General features: G+C 48.4%; 1 long non-coding RNA gene across 1 annotated transcript in view; it reads left to right on the top strand.

Annotated features, from left to right (window-relative positions):
* The window catches only part of LOC138260737 (uncharacterized), a 319107-nt gene extending 307434 nt beyond the window's left edge, over positions 1-11673 (top strand). Inside the window, exon 3 of the long non-coding RNA XR_011198951.1 lies at positions 11387-11673. This is a non-coding gene — a long non-coding RNA (uncharacterized lncRNA). The remainder of the gene's footprint in view (positions 1-11386) is intronic.
* The last annotated feature ends 604 nt before the right edge of the window (positions 11674-12277 follow it).

Below are 12277 nucleotides of genomic sequence, written 5' to 3'. Positions count from 1 at the left end.
GGCTGTCGTGAGGTGGATGGCTGTTGGGTGGGTGTGTGCCTGCATTTGTGTATCTTGGGAGGGGGCGTCACACACACACACTGGGAGAGGACACAAGGGACGTGTAAATGGGAGTGGGGGTGGTGAGTGCACGTGAGCGGGGTGTGGTAGTGGGTGTGCTGGTGCGGGACGTAGTGGCTGTAGAGGTAATGCATGCAGGTGAGAGTGTAGACGAGACTGGGAGGGAGGAGGGAGTTGACGAGGAGGGGGACACAGTGGAGGCAGTGGACGTTGGTGTGTCTGTATGTGTGTGATGCTTGCGTGAGTGCCTGTGGGATGTGTGGTGCTTATGTTTGCCTGAGCTTCCCTTGTGTGGTGAGGTGTGTGCAGGCTGGTCTGATGGTGTGCTTGGGATAGGCTGGGGTACAGGGGATTGGGTCTGGGTGGAGGAAGTTGGAGGGGGGAGCCTAGAGACAGGGACAATGGCTGCCATCAGTGCTGAGGCCAGAGTTACAGGGTTCGATGAAGGGCAGCCTGACCAGAATGAATGCCCTCCAGGAATGCATTTGTGTGTTGCAATTCCCTTTCTACACCCTGGATGGCATTCAAAATGGTAGACTGCCCAACAGTGAGGGACCTGAGGAGGTCAATGGCCTCCTCACTGAGGGCAGCAGAGGTGACAGGGGCAGGGGCTGAGGTGCCTGGGGCGACGGTGATGCCCACTCTCCTGGGTGAGTGGGCACAGGGCGAAAGCTGAGGGGCTGCTGGGAGGGCGGTGCCGGTAGGGGGGGTGGCGGCTGTACCTGTAGAAGGGGGGGCACAGACACCTTCACTGCACGCAAAGTCCGCTGAATGATGTTGTACTCACCCCCTTGTGTCTGCTGTGATGCCCTCAAGCGCCCATCCAACTCAGGGCAGGCCGCTGCCAGGATACGGAACATCAGGGGGGTCATGGTTCGACGGGCACCCCTCCCACATTGGGAGGCCATCCCCAGCTGAGCCTCCGCCCTCTTCTTGCTCCAGCGGCAAATGTCCTCCCATCTTTTACGGCAGCGGGTGCTCCGTCTGTGGTGGACCCCCAGGGTCCAGACGTCCTTGGAGATGGCACGCCAAATATCCTTCTTCTGGTGGGCGCTAACCTACATGACATGTACAGGGGAAGAAGAGAAGTCATTATCAACTGCACCTTCGAAGTGAGTGGCCCACATCCCTACCCTTGCCATGTGGCACATGCATTCACAGCCCTTCATGCACGCAGAACTGTGCCCCCTTCATTCTTACAACCAGCCCTCTCCACACAGGCATAGCCCATACAACATGCTCCCTGTGTACTTACCTGTTGGTCTGGAGGACCTTAGAGAAGCATGTACTGGGGGAGGACCCCGTCCACGAGCTTCTCCAACTCTTCTGCAGTGAAGGCAGGGGCCCTTTCCCCAGACGCACGAGCCATTGTCTCTTCCAGACCGAGGTCACAGCAGCACTTGCAGTGTAGGTCCTCTCCTGTCGAAGATCAGGTATCGAGTGATTCAACATCGTACCATCACCGCCGGCGTACATCGTCATTGGCTCCTGGGACCCATAGGGTCCAATGTTAACCAATGCAGCATTGCGCCGAGGTCTTCGACCGCCTACCGCAACGGTGTACAACGCCAGCGCAGTTACCTCACATCCCATTGTCCCACTTTAGAGGTCAGGCAGCCACCATTTCAGGGGCCCACATGGCCTCATTACCAACTGCGTCACACAGACCTAGGCCTTGTCGCGCAACACAAATACACGACAATGGAGGAAAGACATTTGATCATCAACTACAGGTTTGACAGTGCCACAATCCAGGAACTGTGTGCCCAGTTGGAGCCAGACCTGATGTCAGCAATCCGCCATCCCACTGGAATCCCCCCTCAAGTGCAGGTGCTATCAGTGCTCCATTTCCTTGCAAGTGGGTCATTTCAAACAACAGTGGCCATAGCATCAGGGATGTCCCAGCCTATGTTTTCCAACGTGTTGTCCAGAGTGTTGTCTGCCCTGCTGAAACACATGCGGAGCTACATCGTTTTCCCTCAGGTGGAGGATTTGCCTACAGTTAAAGGTGACTTCTATGCCCTTGGACATATCCCCAACATCATAGGTGCCATTGATGGGACCCATGGAGCTCTGGTCCCCCCCCACAGGAGTGAAAAGGTGTCCAGGAACCGGAAGAGTTATCATTCGATTAATGTACAGATGATATGTTTGGCAGACCAGTACATCTCCCAGGTAAATGCTATGTTCCCTGGCTCTGTGCATGATGCCTACATCCTGCGGAATAGCAGCATCCCTAATGTGATGGGTCAACTCCAGAGGCACCAGGTGTGGCTATTAGGGGACTCTGGTTACCCCAACCTGTCATGGCTACTGACCCCAGTGAGGAATCCCAGGACCAGGGCAGAGGAACGCTACATTGAGGCTCATGGGAGTACTAGGAGGGTGATCGAACGCACCTTCGGCCTCCTGAAGGCCAGGTTCAGGCGCCTCCATATGACAGGTGGTTCCCTATTCTACTCACCAAGGAAGGTGTGCCAGATCATCGTGGCCTGCTGTATGCTTCACAACTTGGCTTTGTGACGACAGGTGCCTTTTCTGCAGGAGGATGGTCCATATGACGGTGTTGTAGCAGCTGTGGAGCCTGTGGACAGTGATGAGGAGGAAGCAGAGGAAGAAGACATTGACAACAGGGACTCAGTTATCCAGCAATATTTCCAGTGCCACACAGGTGAGAACACATTCCTGCCTACTACAAGTACTTTCACACTTCTACCTCTATCCTGTCTGTCGATTTCACCCAGTATATGGTAACTGAGTTGTACACTTCCCTTACGGTTTCACAGGTGTGGTTTACAAAGTGTGTCATCTGCTTAGATTCCTCATGGACTTAAGATGTGTGACATAGGTATGTTGACATTACATTTGAAAACGCATTTTGTTACTGTCATTGCTAATACACATTTTTCGAAATCACAGACTGACTCCAGATTGTTTTGTGGTTCAAGGGTGTTTATTGAAGTGCTCAATATTGGAGGGGGGTTGTAAAATGGTGAGGGGTGATGGTGGAGGAATGTCCATGGCAGAGTCCAGTCTATTAGTCTCACAGGTGCATTGCCCAGATGGGCATAGGAAGTGGATCTGGGGCAGTTCCAAGATGGACAGGGTTACAAAGTGGGACAGTAGGATGACAATCAGGGTGGTCTCATTTCTTGGCGGGGGTCTTGGCATCGTGCTCTGTCTTGTTCCTGGATCTCAGGGACCATTTGCGGGGTGGTTCTCCGTCTGCAGGGGGTGGGGTGCTGGTGTGGTGGTCCTGTGGCGGTGCGTCCTGTCCACTAGCACCGGCGGAGGTGATGGGCAGTTCATCGTCCATGCTAGTGTCAGGGGCCCCTTGCAGTGCCACAGTGTCCCTCCTGGTGTTAAGTATCTCCTTCAGCACCCCTACGATGGTGCCCAGGGCGGAGCTGATGGTTCTGAGTTCCTCCCTGAAGCCCAAATACTGTTCCTCCTGCAGCCGCTGCGTCTCCTGAAACTTGGCAGGACCGTTGCCATCGTCTCCTGGGAGTGGTGGTATGCTCCCATGATGGAGGAGAGGGCCTCGTGGAGAGTGGGTTCCCTAGGCCTGTCCACCCCATGTCGCACAGCAGCCCTCCCAGTTCCCCTGTGTTCCTGTGCCTCCGTCCCCTGGACCGTGTGCACACTACCACTGCCCCCAGGTCCCTGTTGTTGTTGGGGTTGTGTGTTATCCTGGGTTCCCTGTAGTGGTGGACACACAGCTGATTGACGTGTCCTGGGGAAGGAGGTATGGGCCCGCTGGGTAGGTGGTGTGCTGGTGTTAGCAGAGGTTGGAAGGTCTGTGGTGGCCTGTGACTGAGTGTGGGTAACCGACTGTCCCGAGGCCCACGATGGTCGGGGCTGGTCATCTGGATCCAGTTGGACAGAGCTGCTGTCATCACTGTGGGCCTCTTCTGTGGGTGGGGTGGAGATGTCTTTACACTCCTGTCTGGTGACGTTGGGTAGTGGTCCTGCAGGGGTATAAAAGCATGATTATTGCATCTGTATGTGTCATGGTGGGCAATGGGTGGGTGGGCGTGTACCCCAGTGCTAGCATTCCTGTGTGTGGGCATGTGTGATGATGGTTGAGGGTGGTGTTATGGGTATGTGCAGTGGACATGCTTTAGTGATGGGTGTCCATGCTTTGTTGTGTCATGCAGGGCTTGGTGTTGGGATGGGTGGTTTGTGTTATTAGTACATTTGTGAGGAGTTGGAGTAATAGGGGAGGGGGCGAGTTTGGGGGTCTGTGATAGCATGCAGGTTGGGTGGGGGATATGATAGTTAAGATTTGATTTACCAGAGTCCATTCCTCCACCGACTCCTGCGAGGCCCTCAGGATGCAGAATAGTCCAGACCCGCTCCTCCCATGTTGTTAGTTGTGGGTGAGGAGGTGGGGGTCCGCCGCCAGTCCGCAGTACTGCGATGTTGTGTCTTGAGACCACGGAACGCACCTTCCCCCGTAGGTCGTTCCACCTCTTCCTGATGTCGTCCCGATTTCTTGGGTGCAGTCCCACTGCGTTGACCCTGTTGACTATTCTTCGCCATAGCTCCATCTTCCTAGCTGTGGAGGTGTGCTGCACCTGTGCTCCAAATAGCTGTGGCTCTACCCGTACGATTTCCTCCACCATAACCCTGAGCTCCTCCTCAGAGAACCCGGGGTGTCTTTGCCGTGCCATGGGGGGGTGTAGGTGATGTGTGTGATGGTGTATGTGGTGATAAGTGTGGTGATATGTAGTGGTGTGTGGTGTTTTGTGCGTGGAAGTAGTGTGGGTGATGGTGTTGTGTGCCTGTGGATGCTAGTGTTTCTCTCTGGCTTTCATTTGTGATTTGTTGTCGTAAGGGTTTGTGGGTGATGTGGGTGTTTGTTTTATATTGTATTGGGAGTGTGGGTGTGGTGTGTGTATGTGTATCAGGTGTGTGCATTTCGAATTGTCCAATGTGTCGGTGTTTTGTAGAAGTGTGTGTATTTTGAGCGCGGCGGTGTGTACTGCCAATGGAATACCGCGGTTGAAGAACCGCCGCGTGGATTTGTGGGTCGTGATAGAATTGGCGTATTTCTGTTGGCGTGACGGTGGAGGTTTTGTTTTCGCCAGTTTATCACTGACCTTTGGTGTGGCGGACTTGTTTGGGTGTCTGAATTTTGTCGGATTTCGAGATGTGGGTCGTAATAGCTGTGTTGGAATTCCGCGGCGGTGTGTTGGCGGTCTTCTGCACGGCGGTAAGCAGCTTTTACCGTCAATGTTGTAATGACCCCCATTGTCTTTTGTGTGCAGTCACTGAGACATACTTTCCCCTGGTAAGTAGGGAATGTAAAGATAAATGATTTGCGCAACATCACTGTTGCCATCAGTATTTGTACGTACATGTTAGAATGTGTACCTTACACTTTTGTAGTATCATTTCCACTACTGTTTCATACATGATCTACCTGCCTTCATGGAATGATGTCTGATTCCATCACATGTGTATGCATGGAAAAATCTCTTGTTAAATAACTTCATTAGTTAGCGGGATGCGCTGAGGGCGGGACGCGCTGAGAAGGAGTTGCTGTGGGGGCAGGGACCTGAAGCCCCTTTAAATTATACCGTGCGCCTGCTATGCCTCGCGTGACGCGCTGAGAAGGAGTTGCTGTGGGGGCAGGGACCTGAAGCCCCTTTAAATCCATTGCGCGCCCGCTCTGCCTCGCGGGACGCGCTGAGGAGAAGTTGCTGTGGGGGCAGGGACTTGAAGCCCCTTTAAACTACACCGCGCGCCCGCTTTGTGGGATGCGCCAGGGCAAAGCCCGGGCCAAGGGCGGGCCCGTCCTGCACCCGTCAGCGCCTGGAAGAGGCTGTGCTGGGCCACATCTCTTTATTTTTTGTTTTTTTGTATTGAGGATTAAAGATTGGTGAGGCCTGAGGAGTATAGGCTTATTCCATTCTCCAGGATCCCTGCTGCAATTCTCTGAACGCGGATTTGTTTAAGCGTGCCAGGGAGCCCTGGTCGTCTATCACCGACAGTGACCATCTAAGGCCGGGTTGGGCTCCCCCTCTGGGCCCCAAGGTACGGTTTGGGGTTCTTTGATATAGTTGTGCTTACCTTCTTTCAATTTGCCCCTATATTGGCATGGAGATTCTTGTATAGAATGGGAAAACGCAAGGTGAGAACTAGTCCTGATTTGGGCCCTGCCAAATCAAACATTTCAAAACCTAATAGAGTCACGCAATCCCACACCAATTGCGTGTCTAGAGAGATCGATAACTTAATAGAAGAAGTGGAGCAAATTTTTAATAAAAAAGAAAGGAATGGTCTGAAGAGGCTGAAATCGGGGACTCTATTGCCGTTTTTAACAAGTGGAGCTAGCTCTTCTGCTGATGTTCAGCCCATGAGTGTCCCTTCCCAAGCACTTGCTTCTAAAAGCCTCTCTCTAATTGTTCATTCTTCTTTACATTCTGTACCTAAGTACAATTCGGAAACCTTAGTCACTGATAACATCATTCATGGGATCACCTGTTCAAATCGTTTTTCTATTCTGGATCAACAAGACTTGGACAGTGTTCAACAGATCCCCCTGGATCCCTTGCTCCCCAATTGCGATTCTCCTAGAAAGGAACTTTTAGCACTGGTCTTCAGCTTAAAGAGTGAAGTAGGAGAGCTGAAGCATTTATTGCTCGAAGTTCTCAATCTTCTTAAGAAACCTGATCTACCTGATCTACGCAGTCTCCCATAGGTAGGGCAATAGGGGGACTATGCACCTGGGTTAAGACAACTGAGGTGGGTGAAGTAAAAGAGATTTTTGTAGATTCCCCTGATATTTTGGCAATAGCAATACTGCCTAACACAGGTACTCCAGTTTTATGTATTAACATCTACAACGGACCAGGCCCTTCTAATCATTGGTCTGCTACTACAGATCTCCTGCATAATATCATATTAGACTTTCGTCCCAAATATCGTATTATTACTGCAGGTGACCTTAATGCGCAAATTGAATTTAATTTGGCTTTTATTGAGGCAACGCAGATTGAAGATGAAGTGTGGAATATTCCCCCTCTTCCAACCCAGCCAGTGTAATCTACTGTTGGTAGTAGGGTGTCACAGATAATAAATCTTACAGTAATACATGGTCTTCGCCTTGGTAATGGTCGGCTGCCAGCTGATACTACGGCTAGATCAACTTTTTTTATGGGATCATATACCAGTACTCTGGATTATGTTATTTTTGATTTAAGGGTTTGGCATTCCATAATAGATGTGAAGGTGGGCCCATGGCACACAAGTGATCATGCGCCTTTACAAATTGTTTATGACAGAACTCTTTTATCAGGAGCTGTGTCTCTCTTCGTTTCCAATGCTCATGGAGCCCTGAAGCTGTCCAGCAACAAGTGGGCTGTGAGATGGGATTCGTTCCAGAAGTCTAACATATTAAGGGACAAACTGCGTACCTTAGTCTCCAGACACCAGCTTTTTGACGACCACTTTGCATTAACTTCACTGGAATTTATGTCCTCTCACGTGGACCTCTTTGCGGCCCTTAAGGAGTTGTTTACTAAAACTGTTATGAATCGAAGCAATTCCTCCTCTCCACCTAGTAGCAAGTGGTTTGACAAGAGGTGCCGAGATGCTAAGAGCTTTTTGACAAAAGCATTAAGATCTAAGGATCGCGAAGCTATTGTGAGAGCAAGAAGAACTTATGTCTCCACATGCAACATGTGCAAACTCGAGCATGAGGAGAGACTATGGGGTGAACTGGCCGAGGCGGCTAGGACCCATGATGCCAAACTCTTCTGGCTTCTGGTCACCGCAGAGACTCTAATCTCTTATCCGTCCCAGAATGCCATATTGCCGCTGACATCTGGTTAATTCACTTTATGGAGCTGTATGGCTCCACACCTGATTCCGCTGCCATCAACTTCGGAGAGCTATCGTCATTTTGCTCTTCGGCGATCTCTCTGCCTCCTTTCACTTTAAAAGAAACTGACCTGGCAATTCTTGCCCAAAAATCAGGGAAGGCTCCTGGGCCGGATGGAATTCCCCCAGATTTATATAAATCAGACCTGCCTAAATGGACTTGGTACATAAATAGGATATTGAATATTTCCTTGTCCGCTAGGTCTTACCCTGACTCTTGGAAGGAGGCAATAAGTGTGCCCATACATAAGAAAGGTGATAAAAATCTTCCAGGGAACTATAGACCTATCAGCTTACTAGACAATTTGCAAAACATATTCTGCTATCAGCTGTTAAGTAGGCTGAAGCATTGGATAGCAAAAAATCTGATTCTAAGCCTATTCCAGGCAGGGTTCAGAGACAAGGTCAGTACTATCGATCAGGTTTTCCGCTTTACTCTTATAAAGTGGAAGACCGTAGATGTGGATTCAGGCCACCTTTTTATGGCATTTGTTGATTTGAAATCCGCTTTTGACCTTGTCCCGCGTCCCAAACTGTGGGAAGTCATGAGTAAAGCTTGAGTCCCCGGCTCCATGCTTAATATAATTAAAGATCTGTATTCAGGCAACTGCGCCAAAGTACGTTGGGGTCTGGCAGGTGATCTGACTTCAGCATTTCCCACAGTTCGCGGTGTGAGACAGGGTTGTGTACTTGCGCCCACCCTATTTCTCCTATTTATCAACGCATGCATTCCCTACCTTTTGGATTGTTCTAGTGATGCCCCTAGTATGGGAGGGCAGAAGTTCCCATGTCTTTTCTTCGCTGATGATACTTTGCTACTTTCCCGAACAGCCATGGGCCTTTCATGTTTGCTTGCAAGGTTCGTGGAGTTTTGTAAAGATCATGGTCTGGAAATTAATTCATTAAAAATGAAATATATGGTGTTTGGAGACAAAAATTAAAAAATGAAGAGATCTGTTTACTTAGAAGGTGCCCTATTGGAAAGAGTGGGCACTTTTGATTATCTAGGTGTAAAAATAGAAGATTCACATCACTGGCAGGCCCATATTCAGAAATCATTAATGTGCCTGAAGCAAAGGGCGGGGTATTGTGAGATTTGCAACCAGATCCCCCAGTTTTGCCTTGACTGCTGCTCTTGAAATATACAAATCACAAGCCAGGTGGGGGGGCTCTGTATGGTGCTGAGTTATGGGATCACTGCAACTTGGAGAATCTGACCAGGAAGGAAAATCAGTTCTTAAAGATGTTGTTAAAAGTTCCTTCTAGTACTCCATCTTTGCCCATCCGATTAGACTCAAATCTTTTTCCCATTAACCAGATTGCTGCTTTAAGGCCACTATTGTTTTGGGTCCGGCTATGGTCATCAGACGCTCTCATTCCATTTAGATGTGGGCTGCTCAATTTGGTGGGCACTAACCTTAAAACCAAAATCCAGTGGTGTTCCTATGTCGAACGGTCCTTATCTCATCTTGGCTTGGGGTCCTATTGGAAGGATCACTCTTCTATTCCCAAAAATGCTGCTCAGACATTGAAGGACGCTTTTTGGCTCAAAGTTCAAACTGCACAACTGGCTGAAGTTGTGCCCTCTTCCATTACTGATAGTTTTTTTGCAATTTAAATGTCATTATGGGTTTGAGCCTTTTATGGATGCAGTATTCTCTCCATTTGCAAGTGCCCTTTTTATCAGATTTAGAATAGGGTCTCTTCCTCTGTGTTCTTTAACTTATAAATGGCCCAATTCCACCAACAAGTCCAAGTTATGTCCGATGGGCTGTAAGAATGAAGAGTCTGATCTCCATGTCCTTTTTCAATGTCATGCATATGACAAATAGAGGGCCTTTTGGATTATTCCCCTATGCAAACAAATGGGTTTCAGGAACTGTTTATTTGCTGAGAGAGTACTTAAATCTGATTAATCCGTACAAAAATAGTTTACCCTGTGGCAACATTTATTGAATCAATATGGTGTTTTAGATTAGCGATTTTAAAGAGTAAGACTTGGTAGTAGTTCTTAGAAGCAGGTATTATAGTGCACATTTGTTGTACTTAAGTGTAAGTCTATTAGCTTGATGTTTTAGTTGGGACTGGACGTTTCTTAAGTATTATATTTATGGAGAAAGAAATATTTTCTATACCATTGTTTTATCTTGCTTTTAATACCTCTCTTTTTAGAGTTTGTTATCTATTTTATTGGTACCCCTTTTATAATCTCTTTTCTGGATTGCTATGTACTGTACTTTCATGGTATGTTTTTACTGAAATAAAGTAATGTGATGATGATGATGAATAACTTCATTTAATGGGTATGCAGTTCATGTGGTACCACAGACAGAAGGGTGTCAGCATGGTTTGTTGGGTCACACACACCTAATTAAATTACTCCATGTCATCTATCATGAACAATTGCAGACTCATTGAGGGACATGACAGGTAGACCTACAGTACTTACTCACAAGGTGCATTTCCATGCCATTGAGTTTGAATCATTTGGCTAAGTCCTTTTCACATGTCAATTGTTGAAGGTTCATTTACTGACTGTTGACATGCATCAGGGAGTGACATCCAGAAATGCAAGAATCATATGTGAGTGTTTACACTCAGTAATTCAATGGAATCTGTGTTTGAATGGCATGAAGGCAAAGATATATGCCCTACCATAGTAAAACTGTTTTTTGAGATTTCCCTTAGCCACAACAACATTTAATGGACTACTGCCTTTTGGTAATTCAATGTTAGAAGGGTGTTCTCAGCAGTACCATTTGAAGCAGGTGATTTCCCTAAGCCTAGCTGATTAATTGTGCTGCGGATATTTGTTGACAAGTCTCCCAGACATTTTGACCAGATTGTCTCCAGTGTACTTTTCTGTGCAAGATGTATCTAGCAGAGCAAAATGAGTACAACTTCCATTATACTATTTTGACAATGTGCATATTGTGAAATTACCACTGGTGACTTTGTACCATGTGACACGGGTGTTTGCATTTCACCTTCTTTGGGCTACTACTGCAACATGGCTGGATTATTTGCCCATCATTTCATCATGATGTGGCATTGTATGTATAAACATTTGCTGATTGATGGACCTTGTGTGGATCTGTGAGAATGTACTTGGCATTGCCATCATATTTGTTGCAAACAGGTTAGTGAATGGTGCTACAAGAGCCAGACCATTAAAGGTGGCAAGGTCTCCTACTTGACCATGAGTATTGTGATTGGACAACTTCACTCATGCTACTGAGGTTGTCTGTTATTCTGATTTTCCTGTGTGCAAATGTTTACAGTTCATGTAACATGTATATGCTGTTGCAAATATTGGAGGCACTTTGGAGAACCTTATGGCTAGGGGCTACTGTACATTATGGTAATGGTTTGTAATCAAAGCTGTTGCTCAAGTGTGTTGTGCCACATGGACTGACTTTATTTGCCTTCGTCATTTCAGCATTATCACAAGCAAGCAGAGGAGGAAGGGCCAACCTCAGTGGGGAAACAGCTCGCCACAAGACATCAGACATGGAGGGACCCAGTAGCCCAGAGGGTGAGAGGAGTGCCACAGAAGACACCAGCCCCACATCAACTTCTTCTGAGTCGTCTTCCAGTGGACACTCCCTAGTGATTGTGGAACACACAGGAACTGCACCTGCTCCATCCTTGTCCACCAACTCCAATTCCATCTCCTCCCTCGCTGTGGCTCCCCACCCAGTTTGCCGGGCCCACTCCCCCAAGAAGGTAGCAATCTCCTTCATGCCAGACACCTCACTACCCCAGACTTGTACTCAAACCATGGCGGTACTGAGCTCAGCATCGCTGTGCTAAGCATGAGTCCCCTTTCCCCCAGCCTTTCCATGGCAGAAAGGCTGCGCTGGGGGCCACAAGTGGGCCCCTGTACTGCCCATGACCATGTTGTGGGCAGTAAAGGGACTCCCCTGCCAGCACCCTCGGAATGCTTTGCAGACAGTGGTCATTCCGACGTTGCTTTAGTGCTACGGTATTAGCCTTTGCTCTCTTAGTCCCACTGGGCTGACTGGCGCGAATGATGTAATATGACTGGGGTGGAGGCAGCCAGTATGGCGGCTACCTCCTTCCCGCAGCTTTGATGGTCAGGTAATTCCAACCGTCAAAGTCATAATGAGGCCCTAAATCATTTAGGGCAAGGTGTTGGGGACTAAGAAGTGACATTTACTATTTTCATTCTACTCTAAACCTTTTAGGGGAAGGTGATTAACACTAAAGGGGTTAAATTTAGTATTCCTGGTCCAATCTAAGCCATTTAAGGGACAGTGTTGGACACTTGAGGGTCACATTTACAATTCCCATGCTAATCTAAGCCTTT

This window comes from Pleurodeles waltl, chromosome 10, assembly GCF_031143425.1.
Source record: "Pleurodeles waltl isolate 20211129_DDA chromosome 10, aPleWal1.hap1.20221129, whole genome shotgun sequence".
Classification (NCBI taxonomy): domain Eukaryota; kingdom Metazoa; phylum Chordata; class Amphibia; order Caudata; family Salamandridae; genus Pleurodeles; species Pleurodeles waltl.
This window is presented reverse-complemented; position numbering and strand designations above follow the sequence as displayed.